General features: G+C 40.9%; 1 protein-coding gene across 1 annotated transcript in view; it reads right to left on the bottom strand.

Moving 5' to 3' along the window:
* Window positions 1-1,302: 1,302 nt before the first annotated feature.
* ZFP42 (ZFP42 zinc finger protein) overlaps window positions 1,303-16,065 on the bottom strand; it is an 82,734-nt gene continuing 67,971 nt past the window's right edge. The window contains exon 5 of the transcript XR_007514961.1: window positions 1,303-1,327. The gene's annotated coding sequence lies outside the window, so the exon portion shown is untranslated. The remainder of the gene's footprint in view (window positions 1,328-16,065) is intronic.

Raw genomic sequence — 16,065 nt, forward strand, 5'->3', positions numbered from 1 at the left:
AATTAATAAATATTGCTATGACTATATTGGAATGATGGTGGAGGGGACGCAGTTTGTAGGGAGTAGGCGATGATAAGAGTTAATCTTCATATCTTTCAGTAAGAAGCTACAGATAATGTTTAAAATTGAATAACTAAGAAAAAATCAAGGAATACACAAATTCTACAGGAAAGAACTGAAAGTTGAACATGATCGTGTCTGGCTAGCAGGGATGGAGGTGAGAGCCTACAGTTTGGATTGGTTTGGTTTTGATTTGTTTCTGTAGTGCCTTATGACAGTATTTGATCTTATGAACTAAAATGTAGGCATTACTTTGATAAAAAAATTAAACAATACACTGAAGAATGAATAAATGGTAGTCTGTATTTTCTTTAAGCAACTGAGATAAATTCAATGACAGAAATTACGTGGCATATCAAATGATTTCTGCGACAATTATAATATGAGGGATTTTTTACAGTATACTGAGTTTTTTTCAAGACCTTTCACTCTCATGAGAATATATACTTTCAGAGAAAGGCAAAACAAACACATAAAAAAACTAGAGGAATCTTCTCTTGTGGGGTTTTATTTTAAGATTAGAGAATGCGCACATTTGTCATGCATAAACTTATTTAATTTATTGCAAAGCAGTCATGGCACAGCACACAAGTAAGACCTCCATGTATTCACTTAGACCTGGAGAATCAGGATAGGCTAAAGTTAGTCCAATACACCCTCTCCTCACTTAAAGACGTGGTTAGGTTCCAAAGACCAGGTTGTTAAGCAAAATCGATGTGATGAGAAAGCGGAGGATGACTACATCAGATCACAAAAGGAGAATGACTACATCATTGCACAACCGTTAATGACATTATTGTATAACTGCTGAGTTACTTCATTACATAACTGCCAAGTTACATCATTACATGACTGCCAAACCACTGAAATCATGGCTCAGCCAATTTGACACACAAGCTTAACCATCAAAGCTAGTGTTACTCTTGGTTCAAACCTCAGCGTTCGTTATTGCCAGCCATATGTTGCTAATGAGCAAAATAGTTGGATAGTAGATTTTTTACTATTGTCAAAAATGCAAAACACCAGATAACAAGATAGTTGATAAGTGAGGAGAAGGTGTAATTAAAGTTCAAATCTTCAGGCTTCATGTGTTTATCTTTAACGAGATACCTCGGGAGAGATGGACCCGTGGTTCATCCTCCACAGAGATCCCTCATACCTGGAGTCTGAGGTCAGAGGTGTTGGGCAGAGTCTCCAGCGGTCTCAGTATTTGAGGAGAGTCAGAGACTTGCTTGACAGAGAGTCCTTCTGCCTCCACCTTGCTCTCCTGGGAAAAGCAAAACCCCAGGGTTTTCATATGGTTTAGTCCTTTCGGTCTTGCACAATAAGGATCTTATTGGGGGATAGACACTTCACATTGCACCAGGGTAGTGCTTGTCATTGGCTCATAATTAGGTACACGTTCTGGGTGTCTAATATGGGTAAACTAAGGTCTGTCACACCGTATCACAGCAAAGTTATCTACAGCAAGATTATTGCTGATAATATCAGAAGTAGCTTATGCCAGAGAAGTTGTTTGTCAGTTGTTAGTTGTTTACAACATAGCTTAAATGTTCAAGTCACACATCACGTGTTTCATTCATATGTGATTTGGAATCACCGCTTTATAAGCATGCATTGCAAACCTCGCCGACCTAAGGGGGAAATGAGGGAGAAGCCAGCCAATAAGAGACAAGACAGCAATGGCCCAGGAAGCACCTCAGACAAGCTTGAGCCCTTGGAGAAAAAAAAAGTGAAAATTTGGTAAAATAAATCAGTAAACTATTTCAATTGCTGCAGGCTTGTACAAGTCAGCACCTGTGGGAAACTTAATAAAATGAAACAGTCTAATACACAAAATGATACTTGTAAGAACATACTGAAATCAAAAGAGAACGGCATGGTGATGTTTCAGCTGGGATTTGGTGAAGAGGCCAGTCAGGGGCAGATTACCCAGCAAGCAAGGTAAGCATGGGCTTGCTTTCTGCTGATACTGGCTTTATTTCTTGTACCAAGAAAGTAGCTATGGGAAGCAACCAAGGTGCCCATCAACGGATGAATGGATAAATAAATTATGGTATATTCATTCACACCATGGAATACTACGCGTCGATAAAGAACAGTGAGGAATCTGTGAAACATTTCATAACATGGAGGAACCCGGAAGGCATTATGCTGAGTGAAATTAGTCAGTTGCAAAAGGACAAATATTGCATAAGACCACTATTATAAGAACTTGAGAAATAGTTTAAACTGAGAAGAAAACATTCTTTTGTGGTTACGAGGTGGGGAGGGAGGAGGGGTGGGAGAGGGGCATTCACTAATTAGATAGTAGATAAGAACTACTTTAGGTAAAGGGAAAGACAACACACAATACAGGGGAGGTGAGCACAATTGGACTAAACCAAAAGCAAAGAAGTTTCCTGAATAAACTGAATGCTTCTAAGGCCAGCGTAGCAGGGGCAGGGGTCTGGGGACCATGGTTTCAGGGGACATCTAAGTCAATTGGCATAATCAAATCTATTAAGAAAACATTCTGCATCCTACTTTGAAGAGTGGCATCTGGGGTCTTAAACGCTAGCAAGCAGCCATCTAAGATGCATCAATTGGTCTCAACCCACCTGGATCAACAGAGAATGAAGAACACCAAGGACACAAGGTGATTACAAGCCCAAGAGACAGAAAGGGCCACATTAACCAGCAACTACATCATCCTGAGACCAGAAGAACTAGATGGTGCCCGGCTACAACCTGTGACTGCCCTGACAGGGAACACAACAGAGAACCCCTGAGGGAGCAGAACAGTGGGATGCAGACCCCAAATTCTCATAAGACAAGACTTAATGGTCTGACTGAGACTGGAAGGACCCTGGTGGTCATGGGCCCCAGACCTTCTGTTGGCCCAGGACAGGAACCATTCCCAAGGCCAACTCTTCAGACATGGATTGGACTGGACAATGGGTTGGAGAGGTATGCTGGTGAGGAGTGAGCTTCTTGGATCAGGTGAACACTTGAGACTGTGTTGGCATCTCCTGCCTGGAGGGGAGATGAGAGGGTGGAGGGGGTTAGAAGCTGACGAAATGGACACGAAAAGAGCAAGTGGAGGGAGAGAACGGGCTGTCTCCTTAGGGGGAGAGTAATTGGGAGTGTGTAGCAAGGTGTATATGGGTTTTTATGTGAGAGACTGACTTGATTTGTAAACTTTCACTTAAAACACAAGAAAAATTATAAAAAAAAAAAGGTAGCTATGCTTGTAGAATTATATGAATGGAAATATTATGAAGACAAACTATGTGTATAAGGACTTCTGCATGCAACCACACCTCACTTAGTGACTATCTCGTGATCTGACATTTCACACTTATGACAATAGTAAAAAATCTACTGGTCAACTATTTGCCCATTAACAATGTATGTCTGACAGTAACAAATGCCAAGGTGTGCGGTGAGAGTAATGCTTGCTGTACTGGTTAGGATTATATGTCAGCTTGGCTGGACCATGATTCTCAGTGGTTTGTCAGTTATGTAATGATGTAATTTGGCAGTTATGTAATGATGTAATTTGGCAGTTATGTAATGATGTAGTCATCCTCCATTTTGTGATCTGATGTGGTCATTCTCCATTTTGTGATCTGATACGAGCAGCCAATCAGTTGAAAGGGCAATTTCCTTGGGGGTGTGGTTGGCACCCTAATTTTTACATAATGCTAATTTTCACATAACGACATGATCTTTGGGACCTAACCTTGTCGATAAGTGAGGAGTGGTTGTATTAATTTAAGCTTTAAGTATAAAATGTCTGTGATTCAGCTTAAAACTAAACTTGAGATCCATCATGAGACTACTTTGTACAGAGTGTCATTAGCAGCTGGACAATGCATCAAGATAGCCACTCTTGCTCTGTGTGGCCACCTCACTTCAGTGAAGTTTCTCTACTATTTATCTGAAGTATTGGGAATGTCTTCTGTCTTAGTCTGGGTTCTCTAGCGGAGCAAAATCAGTGAAGTGCATAGAGAGAGAGAGAGATACAGAGGGAAATTTACTTCAAGGAAATGGATCTTGCAGTTGGAGGAAATTGCTTATGCAATTCTAGGGGCTGGCAAGTCTCAAATCTGTGAGTCAGGCAGCAGGCTGGAGGCCTCTGTTGGCTCACGAGGTTGCTAGGGTTGGTGAATCCAAAATCTGCATGTCAGGCGATAGGCCAGAGACTTCTGCAGACTTAGGTCTGAAGAACTGGAGGTCTGGTGACAAGGAGAGGGCAGGGATGAGAAAGAGAGCGAGCTTTGCCAGAACATCCATTTATACTCTGGAGGCAGGTGACACCCTTAAGGAAGCTCCCCTTTTGACTGATTGGCTGCTCACATCAGATCACAAAATGGAAGGTGATTACATAATGTCTGCCAAACCACTGCGAATTGCAGCCTACCAAGTTGACACATAACATTAACCATCGCATTTCCTAGCCTTACAGAGTTTTGTCTGGGCATCTTGTGTGTGTGTGTGTGTGTGTACACAGCATGCTCTTCTTTCTGCCAATTTGCAGCTTGCTGGCCAGGTTGGCCTTCCTGCCACAACTGTACTGAGTGACAAGGCAACACTGAACACTCTAAAACACCCATCAATGGGATGAAAAGATTGGAGGTAAGTGGACCTGGGGTGACTTGGCAGCTCAACCAAAGGAAGACTGATCCATGTTTTTTTTTCATCTCTTCCATCCTCTGTCTTCAACATTTTGCCTTTTGTCTCAAGGAGTGTTCTTCATTCCGCACAAGATGATTGTCTTCATTTCTTGTTTTTTGTTTCTTGGTCTCCAGTTGGCCTTGATTCATAGTGACCCTATGCATAACAGAACAAAACATTGCCAGTCCTATGCCGTCTTCATGATTGTTGATACTTAGTTTTCTAAACCATGGTTGTTATAGCTCTAGACTTTACCCTCATCCAAACAGGAGCATCCCAAAGTGGAGGGGGCAGGGCGGGGAATATTCTTGTTTTGAGTTTCTCTCTTGCAATGACTGCCTTCTCCTCCAAAAAGACTGCCAGAAAGCAAACTTAAGTTTATTAGAGTTACTGCAATAAGGAAAAACGACACTTTGTCAAGATCTAATTAGTGTCTCAAACAAGGAAACTCGTGAGAAATATTTATGAGATTTTGGGGACCGTACCCAGTGATTTCTGAGGTGGTTTTTGCAAGGTAGAGAACTGATTGGAGTTGGGCAAAGATTATGACAAAATAGCTTTGACTTGGTGAGCCCAGTGAGGTGAAGTCTTAGCACAAGTATTGGAGAGCATATTTTGGTCCTGCTAAACAGGCTGGTTGAGGTGACTCACAGTCTTTTCTTCCAGCAGCAAGTTGCCTGAAGCCAGGAACTAAGTTATTTTTGCTTCGCCTTAGCATTGGTTAACATCAGGATGGAACGTTATGCTGGTTGCAGTTCTCATTTCTTATGAAATGAAGTCTTTCCTAGAAGTTCCTTGGAGATTGCCTCCTTACACCTCACTGGGCCATATACAAAAATAAATAAAGCAACAGAGTGCACACATTTCTCTATCTGTGGGTCGGTGGAGTGATATAGTGTCATAAAAATGGGATCACGTTACAAGTGCTATTTTTTTTTCTTTGTTGGTCAGGTACCCCTGTTGCCATTGAGTCAATTCTGATTTATTGGGATGCTATGTTACAGAGTAGAACTGCTCCATAGGGTTTTCTTGGCTGTAATCTTTATGTACGTAAATCGCGAGGCCTTTCTCCTGTGGCACCACTGGGTGGGTTGGAACCACCGACCTCTTGGTTAATAGCAAAGCGCTCAAACCACTTGCGCCACCCAGGGACTTGACATTCTTTTTTTTTGTACTTTAAATGAAGGTTTGCAAAGCAAATTAGTTTCTCATTAAACAATTAATACACATCGTTTTGTGACATCGGTTGACAACCCCATGACATCCAACACTCTTTCCTTCTCGACCTTGGGTTCCCCATTATCAGCTTTCCTGTCCCCTCCTACGTTCTAGTCCTTGCCCATGGGCTGGTGTGCCCGTTTAGTCTCGTTTCATTTTATGAGCCTGTCTAATCTTTGGCTGAAGGGTGAACCTTGGGAGTGACTTCCTTACTGAGCTAAAAGTGTGCCTGGGGGCCATACTCTCGGGGTTTCTTCAGTCTCTGTCAGACCAGTAAGTTTGATATTTTTTTATGAGATAGAATTTTGTTCTACATTTACCTCCAGCTCTGTCCGGGTCCCTCTGTTGTGATCCCTGTCAGAATAGTCAGTGGTGGTAGCCTGGCACCATCTAGTTGTGCTGGACTCAGTCTGGTGGAGGCTGTGGTAGTTGTGGTCCATTAGTCCTTTGGACTAATCTTTCCCTTCTTGCTCCAGACGGGGTAAGACCAGTGGAGCATCTTAGATGGCTGCTCACAGGCTTTTAAGACCCCAGACGTTACTCATCAAAGGAAAATGTGAAATATTTTCTTTATAAACTGTGTTATGCCATTTGAGCATGGGAAGACAGGTTTTTTTAAAACTTTTTATTGAATCTTTATTTTTTCTCTTTTTTACATATTGTAGTGGCCACGGAAGTATTCCAGTTGAATCTCTTCAAGCACTCGGGTTCTAACCAAAAAATGGTTCAAACCTACCAGCTGCTCCGAAGGAGAGAGAGAGAGATGTGGCAGTCTCCTTCAGTAAAGATTTACAGCCTTGGAAACCCTATGGGGCAGTTCTACCCTGTCTTATAGGGTTACTAAGAGTCAGAATCAACTCAACCGCACTGGGTTTGGTTTTTGGTATATTGTACATAAGGAGCCCTGGTGGTGCAGCGGTTAAGTGCTCAGCTGCTAACTGAAAGATCAGCAGTCAAAACCCACGAGCAGCTCCTCAGGAGAAAAGACCTGGTGATCTGCTCCTGTAAAGATTACAGCCTGGGAAACCCTATGAGGCAGTTCTACTCTGTCCTATGGGGTCACTATGAGTCGGAATCAACTTGACAGCATGCAACAACAACATATTATACATAAAGTCACAATGAGTCAAAGTCAACTCGAAGGCCACTAAACTGAAACCAAATCAAGCTCATTACTGTTGAATTGATTCCGACTCATAGTGACCCTATAGGACAGAGTAGAACTGCTGCATAGAATTTCTGAGGAGCGCCTGGGGGGCTCGAAGTGCTGACCTTTTGGTTAGCACCCATAGCTCTTAACCACTATACCACCAGGGTTTCCTAAGGACCAGTAAACCAAAAAAAAACCAAACCCACTGCCGTTGAGTCGACTTTGGCTCATAGCGACCCTGTAGAACAGAGCAGAACTGCCCCATAGGGGTTCCAAGGCTGTAAATCTTTACTGAAGCGGACTGCCACATCTTTCTCTCTCCTTTGGAATGGCCGATGGGTTTGAACAATCAACCTTTTGGTTAGAAGCTGAGTGCTTAACCATTGCACCACCAGGGCTCAGAAAGGCCACTAACAACAACACATTATTGTGTTCAAGCTATTACAAGCCCTGAGCAAGCACTGGTGGGCTGCTGAAAAATGGTGACCACCTTCCACAGGGGGATCGTCTTGTCCATTTGATTATTAAAACCTCCTCTGCTGTAGTCAGTTGCCGTCTAGTCGATTTCAACTCATGGTGACCCGTGAGTGCAGTAGAAATGCTCCATAGGGTTTCCAAGGCTGTGACTTCTCAGAAGCAGATGGCCAAGCTTGTCTTCTGAGGCACCTCTGGATGGGTTCAAACTGCCAGCCTTTCAGCTAGTCGTAACGTTTAACCATTTGCACCAGCCAGCGAATCCTTTAACTGTGGTCAAGTCCTTTAAACCAGAGTCCGTGTGATACACAAACATTCTCATTTTCTGAGCCTATTCTGTAAAGTCCATCTACATACCATTTCCCCAGACTTCTTTTTTACCCGCCTGCCAGTCTGGCTGTTCAAAGCATCTAAGAAGCATCTGAACAATGTCTGGGGGCTAGTAGGTGCTCTGTGATTAGCATCTATTTTTACACAATCAGAGAATTGTCGAATGGTATATTAGACACTACATTCGTGTCCTTAAAAAAAGAAAAGAACACCTGTTGCCATGGAGTAGGCGACCCTATAGGATAGAGTAGAACTGCCCCAGATGGTTTCCAAGGAGTGGCTGGTGAATTTGAACTACTGACTTTTTGGTTAGCAGCCAAGCCCTTAACCACTGAGCCACCAGAGAGAATTGTCAAATGGTATATTAGACAGTACATTTGTGTCCTAGGGATCCACAAACTGGGTGGATTAAAACAACGGAAACTTATTCTCTCACTTTCTAAAGTCCAGAAGTCTGAGATCAAAGTGTTATGTTAGCAGGACCGTCCCTCCCCCACCCTCCCAGGCTCTACAGGAGAATCCACTCCAGGCCTCTTTAGTGTCTGGTGGCTCCAGGTGTCCTTGGCTTGTGGCAGCATAACTCCAATCTCTTCTGTCTCCTCTGTGTCTTCTTGAAGATAAGACCTATGTCCCAGCAGTCTAATGCCTAGCATATGGGAGGTACTCAATAAAAAGGTATGGAGTGAAGAATGGTCTTGATTTGTAAAAGGTCTCCGTATATTCAGAAACTTAGCCCTTTTTCTAAATTAGTTGCAGTTCACCCCCACCCCCCAAGTTGTTTGTTTTGCCTTTGCTTCTTGTACTTTTTGCCATGTAGTTGAATGTTTTGTAGCTCCTGGGTTTTGTGTTATGCTTGGAAAAGTCTTCCCCACTGTGAGGTTATAAAAAATCCCTCATTTTATTTTTATGAATGATTTTCTTTTCCCCTTTTTAATTGGTATCTTTGCAAAGACCCTTCTCTGAATTTTGGAATAGCGATCATTTCTTAGAACAGCACTCGTGATATATAGACTCACGCTTAACATTGTTTGGGGCCATATATGGAATCTTCCCTTTTTCTGAATCTCCGTCAAGAGAGGCCAAGAGTTAAATAAGCCAAACCCTAACACTGGGATTTCTGGTTTGCCTGACATCATAGCTATGGATTTTGCAGAAAACAGCAGCTAATTCAGAATTTAAAGACTATCTGGCTGAGAAATACCCTGATGGATTTGAATATACTGTTTTCATTTTTAAAGAGTGTTAATACCAGTTTAAAAAAAAAAATCAGTATAGGAAATTTGGATTGACTACTTAAAATTCTACTACCTGGAGAGAAACTACCGCTATTAACATTTTAAAGCATTTCCTTTTGACTTTTTTCTTTGTAAATGTATACGTATTTTTATATTAAAAATAAATTAGGTTTGGGATATTTAGTACATCATATCTTGCTGATTGCATCTTTTAATTTGACATAAACACTTTTCCGTGTCAACACAGACCTGAGTCATTTTTGCAGCTGTCTGGCTACATCCTGTCAATCTACCATCAATAAATGTGAGAATTGGCAGGTTTCTTCAAGTTCTGACTGGATCCATTTAGGTTGTTTATAATTTTTGCTAATGTATACATAGGAGAGACAGTACAAACTGGTGTCAGTCATATATAGTTCTGCCATTTGGGATGGAGGATCCAGTAAATTACATTTCAAATGGAAGTGATAAGTAAATAGAGATAGTAAACCTTTTGGCATATTTGCAGAACAGGGTCAAACCACTTAAAAATAATCTAGAACCAGTTGTGAGTGATGAGAGAAGCTCTGGCATGAAAGGGTTTTCCTACTTGCTTACCTTAGGGATGTTAAAGGAACAAATCCAGCTTGGCGAGGCCCATAAACGCAAATGGCTTTATTAGAGCACTAATGAGGAGGGGACGGGGAACTGCATCAGTCCCCATTACCCAGACCTGTTGTCAGAGAACATGTGAGGTCTAGTCCCATCTGCAGAGTCACAGCTCAGACCTATGATTCTAGAACTGACTGTCCAATGCACTAACCATTATCCACATGTGACTGCAAATTTAAATTAAATTAAATTAAAAATTCAGTGTATCAGCCAAACTGGGCACATTTCAAGTGTCCAATAGCCACTTGTGGCAGTCGTTGCTATTGCATGCCATCGGGTGAATTCCAGCTCAGGTAACCCCATAGAACAGAATAGAACCACCCCATAGGATTTCCTAAGCTGTAATCCTCATAGGAGCAGATTTCCAGTTCTTTCCTCCAGCAGAGCTACTAGTGGGCTCGAACTGTTGACCTTTTGATTAGCAGTTGAGCACTTAACCATTGCATCCCAAGGCCCCTTTCACTTGTGGCTAGTGACCACCTTAGTGAGCAGTGGGCTATAGAACATTTCCATCATTGCAGAACATTTTATCGGACAACACTGTTCTAGAAAATTATAATGATAGCATTTTGCAAGGTATATTGGGGTCGGTGATCAGATGAGAGGCATTCTAATAACCGGATGTTATTGTAGTCCATTCGAAGGAGGTGTTAGTAAAAAGAGAAAGGAAGAGATATAAGATGATGTTCAGTTATTATAGGGTAGAAAATGTAATAGAGGCTTGGGAGACTGAGAGATGGAAATGGCACGAAGAGAAATATGGTAAGACATAAGGAGCAACAGGAAAGATCCTTTGGGAATATCCTGAGTTAGATATTGGAGGATAGCCAGCCAGAGCAGGCCAAAGCTTCGGTTCCTGGGATGAACCTTGTAGTGACGAAGAGATTTTTTCAGACATATCAGGCAAGTACTTTGTTTTTGTTTTATTGGTTTTTTAAGGGTGAGTTGTTTGTTTTTCCTTTTTATTTTAGTGAATGGATATGTACAAACCTATTAAGAAGCTTTTTTTTTTTTTAAGGTATATGTTGCATAAAGTGAACAAATCTTAAGGGTGTAACTCAATGAACTTTTACATATTTATATTTGCCTATGATAACCTCTTGCCCTCGAGTCAGTTCCTACTTATACTGACCGTATAGGTCAGAGTGGAACTGCCCCATAAAGTTTCCAAGGCTGTAATCTTTATGGAAGCAGATTGCCACATCTTTCTCCTGCAGAGCAGCTGATGGGTTCCAAAGCTGACCTTTCAGTTAGCAGCTGAGTGCTTAAACACTGTGCCACCAGGGCTCCTCTATGACATATTTGCGGAACAGGGCCAAACCACTTAAAAATAATCTAGGATCAATGGTGAGTAGTGAGAAACACTCTTTCATTAAAAGGTTTTCCTATTTGCTTACTTTAGGGGTGTTTTTTTAATCATTTAAATATGATAAAAAAATAAATAATAAAACCAAACCCTTTGCCATCGAGTGGATTCCAACTCATAGAAACCTACAGGACAGAGTAGAGCTGCCCCATAGGGTTTCCAAGGAGCAGCTGATGGATTCCAACTGCTGACTCTTGGTTAGCAGCCATACCTATGATACTACCGCCTAAATCAAAACACAAAATATCTCCATAACACTAAAGGATCACTTCATATCCCTTCCTAAACAGTTCTCCAATTTCTGAGAAGTAACCGATATCCTGACTTTTATTACAAAAGTTTAGTTTTGCCTGTTCTTGAGCTTCATATAAGTGGAGTGATACAGTATGTGCTCCTTTGGGCTAAGTTTCCTTTGCTCAAGACAAGAGTCATAAAATTTATCCATGTTATTTCCTGTATGAGTAATCATTTTATTATTGTTGTTAGGTAGTATCCGGTTGTACAAATAAACTACAATTTATGTATCTATCCTCCTGTTGTGGACATTTGGGTTGTTTCCTGTTTCGAGCTAATGTTAATGAAACTGCTATAAATAATCTCGTGCATGTTTTTGGTGCACACATGCTTTTATTTATTTATTTTTTTTATGCCTTGCTTTCTCTTTGATGGCGGTGGTGTTGTTAGGTGCCATCAAGTCGGTTCCCACTCATAGCAACCCCAAGTGACGGAGTAGAATTGTCCCATAGGGTTTGTTGTTGTTAGGTGCCATCAAGTCGGTTCCCACTCATAACGACCCTATAGGACAGAGTAGAACTGCCCCATAGGGTTTCCAAGGATCAGCTGGTGGATTTGAACTGCGATCTTTTGGTTAGCAGCCCAACTTAACCACTACGCCACCAGGGCTCCCCCGCAGGGTTTAATAGGCTGTAATCTTTATGTGAGGAGATCTTTGGGTCTTTCTCCCTCAGAGCAGCTGGGTGGCTTTGAACTGCCAACTTTTCAGTTTAGCAGCCCAGTGCTTCACTGTTATGCCACCAGGCCTCCTTTTCTCTTGGGTATACTCCTATAAGTGGAATTGATGAGCCATAGAGTTCAGAAGCATAAATAAATAAATAATTTCATCCAAAAGTTTATATCTATGTTATATCTTGACATCTGATTCTTTTTTGCGTGACCTGTGTGTATGTGTTTCTGCATGTGTGTGTATGTGCAAAGATCCAAAGCATTTCGTAGATATTACATTAGCAATAACTAAGAAAAATGGAATGGCAAAAGTGATCTCCTTTTGTAAAGATAAAAACCCTCAAAATGAAATGCAAATCAAAACTACAATGAGTTTCCATTTCACTCCAAAAAGGCTGACATTAATCTAAAAAACACAAAATAATAAATGTTGGAGAGGCTGTGGAGAGATTGGAATACTTATACACTGCTGGCGGGAATGTAAAATGGTACAACCACTTTGGAAATCAATTTGGCGCTTCCTTAAAAAGCTAGAAATAGAAGTACCATACTGTCCAGCAATCCCACTCCTTGGAATATATCCTAAAGAAATAAGACCCTTTACACAAACATATCTGCACACCCATGTCTATTGCAGCACTGTGTTACAATAGCCAAAAGACGGAAGCAACCAAGGTGCCCATCAACGGATGAATGGATGAATAAATTATGGTATATTCACACCGTGGAATACTACGCATCGATAGAGAACAGTGAGGCATCTGTGAAACATTTCATAACATGGAGGAACCTGGAAGGTATTATGCTGAGTGAAATTAGTCAGATGCAAAAGGACAAATATTGTATAAGACCACTATTATAAGATCTTGAGAAATAGTATAAACTGAGAAGAACACATTCTTTTGTGCTTACGAGGGGGACGGTGGGAGAGGGGTATTTACTAATTAGAAAGTAGGTAAGAACTACTTTAGGTGAAAGGAAGGACAACACTCAATACAGGGGAGGTCAGCACAACTGGACTAAACCAAAAGCAAAGAAGTTTCCTGAATAAACTGAATGCTTCGAAATCAGCGTGGCAGGGATTTGGGGACCATGATTTCAAGGGACATCTAAGTCAATTGGCATAATAAAACCTATTAAGAAAACATTCTGCATCCCACTTTGAAGAGTGGCGTCTGGGGTCTTAAACACTAGTAAGCAGCCATCTAAGATGCATCAATTCATCTCAACCCACCTGGATCAAAGAGAATGAAGAACACCGACGACACAAGGTAATTACAAGCCCAAGAGACAGAAAAGGGCACATGAACCAGAGACTACATCATCCTGAGACCAGAAGAACTAGATGGTGCTGGGCCACAACCGATGACTGCCCTGACAGGGAACACAACAGAGAACCCTGAGGGAGCAGAACAGTGGGATGCAGACCCCAAATTCTCATAAAAAGACCAGACTTAATGGTCTGACTGAGACTAGAAGGATCCTGGTGGTCATGGCCCCCAGACCTTCTGTTGGCCCAGGACAGGAACCATTCCCGAAGCCAACTCTTCGGACATGGTTTGAACTTGACAATGGGTTGGAGAGGGATGCTGGTGAGGAGTGAGCTTCTTGGATCGGGTGGACACTTGAGACTATGTTGGCATCTCCTGCCTGGAGGGGAGATGGGAGGGTAGAGGGGGTTAGAAGCTGGCAAAATAGCCACGAAAAGAGAGTGGAAGGAGGGAGCAGGCTGTCTCATTAGGGGGAGAGTAACTGGGAGTATGTGCTAAGGTGTATATAAGTTTTTATGTGAGAGACTGACTTGATTTGTAAACTTTCACTTAAAGCACAATAAAAATTTTAAAAAACCCTTAAAACTATAAAATACTTAGGAATTAACAAGAAATATGAAAGACTTATAAAGAAGTTAATAATAAAGTTTATTTTAAAGATGTTAAATGTGAGAAGACACACTATTTTCCTAAATGGAAAACTTGTTATCATACCAATGTCAATTCTCACCTAATCTAAAGTGATTGCAAGTATAGTCTCCTCAGGGTTTTTTTCTGGAACACAACACATGGTTCTAAAGTGTATATGGAATAATGAATGTGTGAACAGAGCAAATAAAAAGTATCCACAAGAAAAATAATGAGATGGGGATGCCCAACCAGATACAGACAATAAATTATTCAATAAATGGTTTGAGAGAGTTGGCTATATATTTAGGGATAAAATATATAGCCTTACTTCAAACTCAATAATAAATTCCAGATGGATTAAAGACATAAGTACAAACAAACTAATTCAATACTGGGAAAAAGACTACAGAAGAAAAAAAAAAAGTTTTATAATTTTGGAATCCTAGATACAATAAAATAAAGGTTGAAATATATACAGCTACATGAAGACAGGATCAGTCCCTGGAGAAGGACATCATGCTTGGTAAAGTAGAGGGTCAGCAAAAATGAGGAAGACCCTCAGTGAGATGGACTGATGCAGTGGCTGCAACAATGGGCTCAAGCGTAACAACGATTGTGAGTACGGCACAGGACAGGACGGTGTTTCGCTATTGTACATGGTGTCACCATGAGTCGGAACTGACTTGAAAGCACCTAACAGCAACAACAACAGCAGCAACATAAAGACAAATGGCAAAGTAGCGACAATGTTCTGCAACATACATGGCAAAGTATTAATATTTTTTGTGCTAACTGATAAAGACAAGAAGACTCCAATAGAAAACATAAGGAAAAAACACAAAAAGGTAATTCACAATGGCAGACATAAAAGTAGACAATAAATTTGCACTTACCTTCACTAATAATGCATTGAATGAAAATTCAAACATTAAGATGATAATTTTTTATCATTCACAAGTATTTGTAATTCCATGCTGGCAAAGTCGGGAAGGAGGCACCCTCACAATTAATTGCATGGAGGTAGCGTACGTATGTAGGTACAGTCTCTTTGTAGGGCTAACTGGAAAAAATATACTTAAATGCTTTTGGTTTGATCCTACAAGTCTATTTCTAGGACTTAATCCATGAAAGTAATTGGACTAGCACACAAATATGCTTTAGAAGACATTCATTATAACATTGTTAGGAGGGAAAAATGTCAGCAGGAAATGGCTAAATAACTTATGAAACAGTATGTGGCATATTGGATGGATGGATGGAAAGATGGAAGGATGGATGGATGGATGGATGGATGGATGGATGGATGGATGGATGGATGGATGGATGGATGGATGGATGGATGGACGGATGGATAGATAAGGAAGATCTCCTTAATATGTTTTGAATGATAAAAGCAACTTCCAGAAAAATTTTCAGGTTTATGTGTATTGAGAATTCTGGGTTCAGCAATTTACATGGAATACCTCATTTAGATAATAAATAAATACCACTTATGAGCAGTGTTATAAAAGGGTATCATCAGTATTTACGGCAGGAGAAACTATTACGTGTGTTAGGCAAGGCTTTTCTTCAGGAGGTGTTGTTAAATTGTGCTCTAAAGCATAAATAGGAATTAAGTGGGTATTACGCAGGGGAAATTTCAGGTAGTAAGGTCCTGAGGAAGCAAATAAAAGAAGGCCAGTGTGGTTGAGTATAGAGAGCTCTGCAGTCCCACAAACGATAGGCAAATGCCTGTTTTTCCACAGCCCTGCCAACTGTAGTTGTCAACATTCTATATTTCTGCCAATCACAAGTGCTAGAAATGATATTTTAGGGTAGATTTAATTTGCATTTTCCTTATTATAAAAATGTTGTCATAGCTTAAGAACTATTTGGAGGCAGTAGTGAAATTCTTTCTGGTATTCTCTGCTTTCAGCCATGACCCATCTGACATCAGCAATGATATCCCTCTTTCCACATCCTTTTGATATGTTTGAAAAATCTGGTAATAGTATGCATATATACACACAGTGGTCAACTTCCTAAAATTAAATACCAACTTTGGCTTCATCTGAAGCT

Source organism: Elephas maximus, chromosome 22 (assembly GCF_024166365.1).
Source record: "Elephas maximus indicus isolate mEleMax1 chromosome 22, mEleMax1 primary haplotype, whole genome shotgun sequence".
NCBI classification, from domain to species: Eukaryota; Metazoa; Chordata; class Mammalia; order Proboscidea; family Elephantidae; genus Elephas; species Elephas maximus.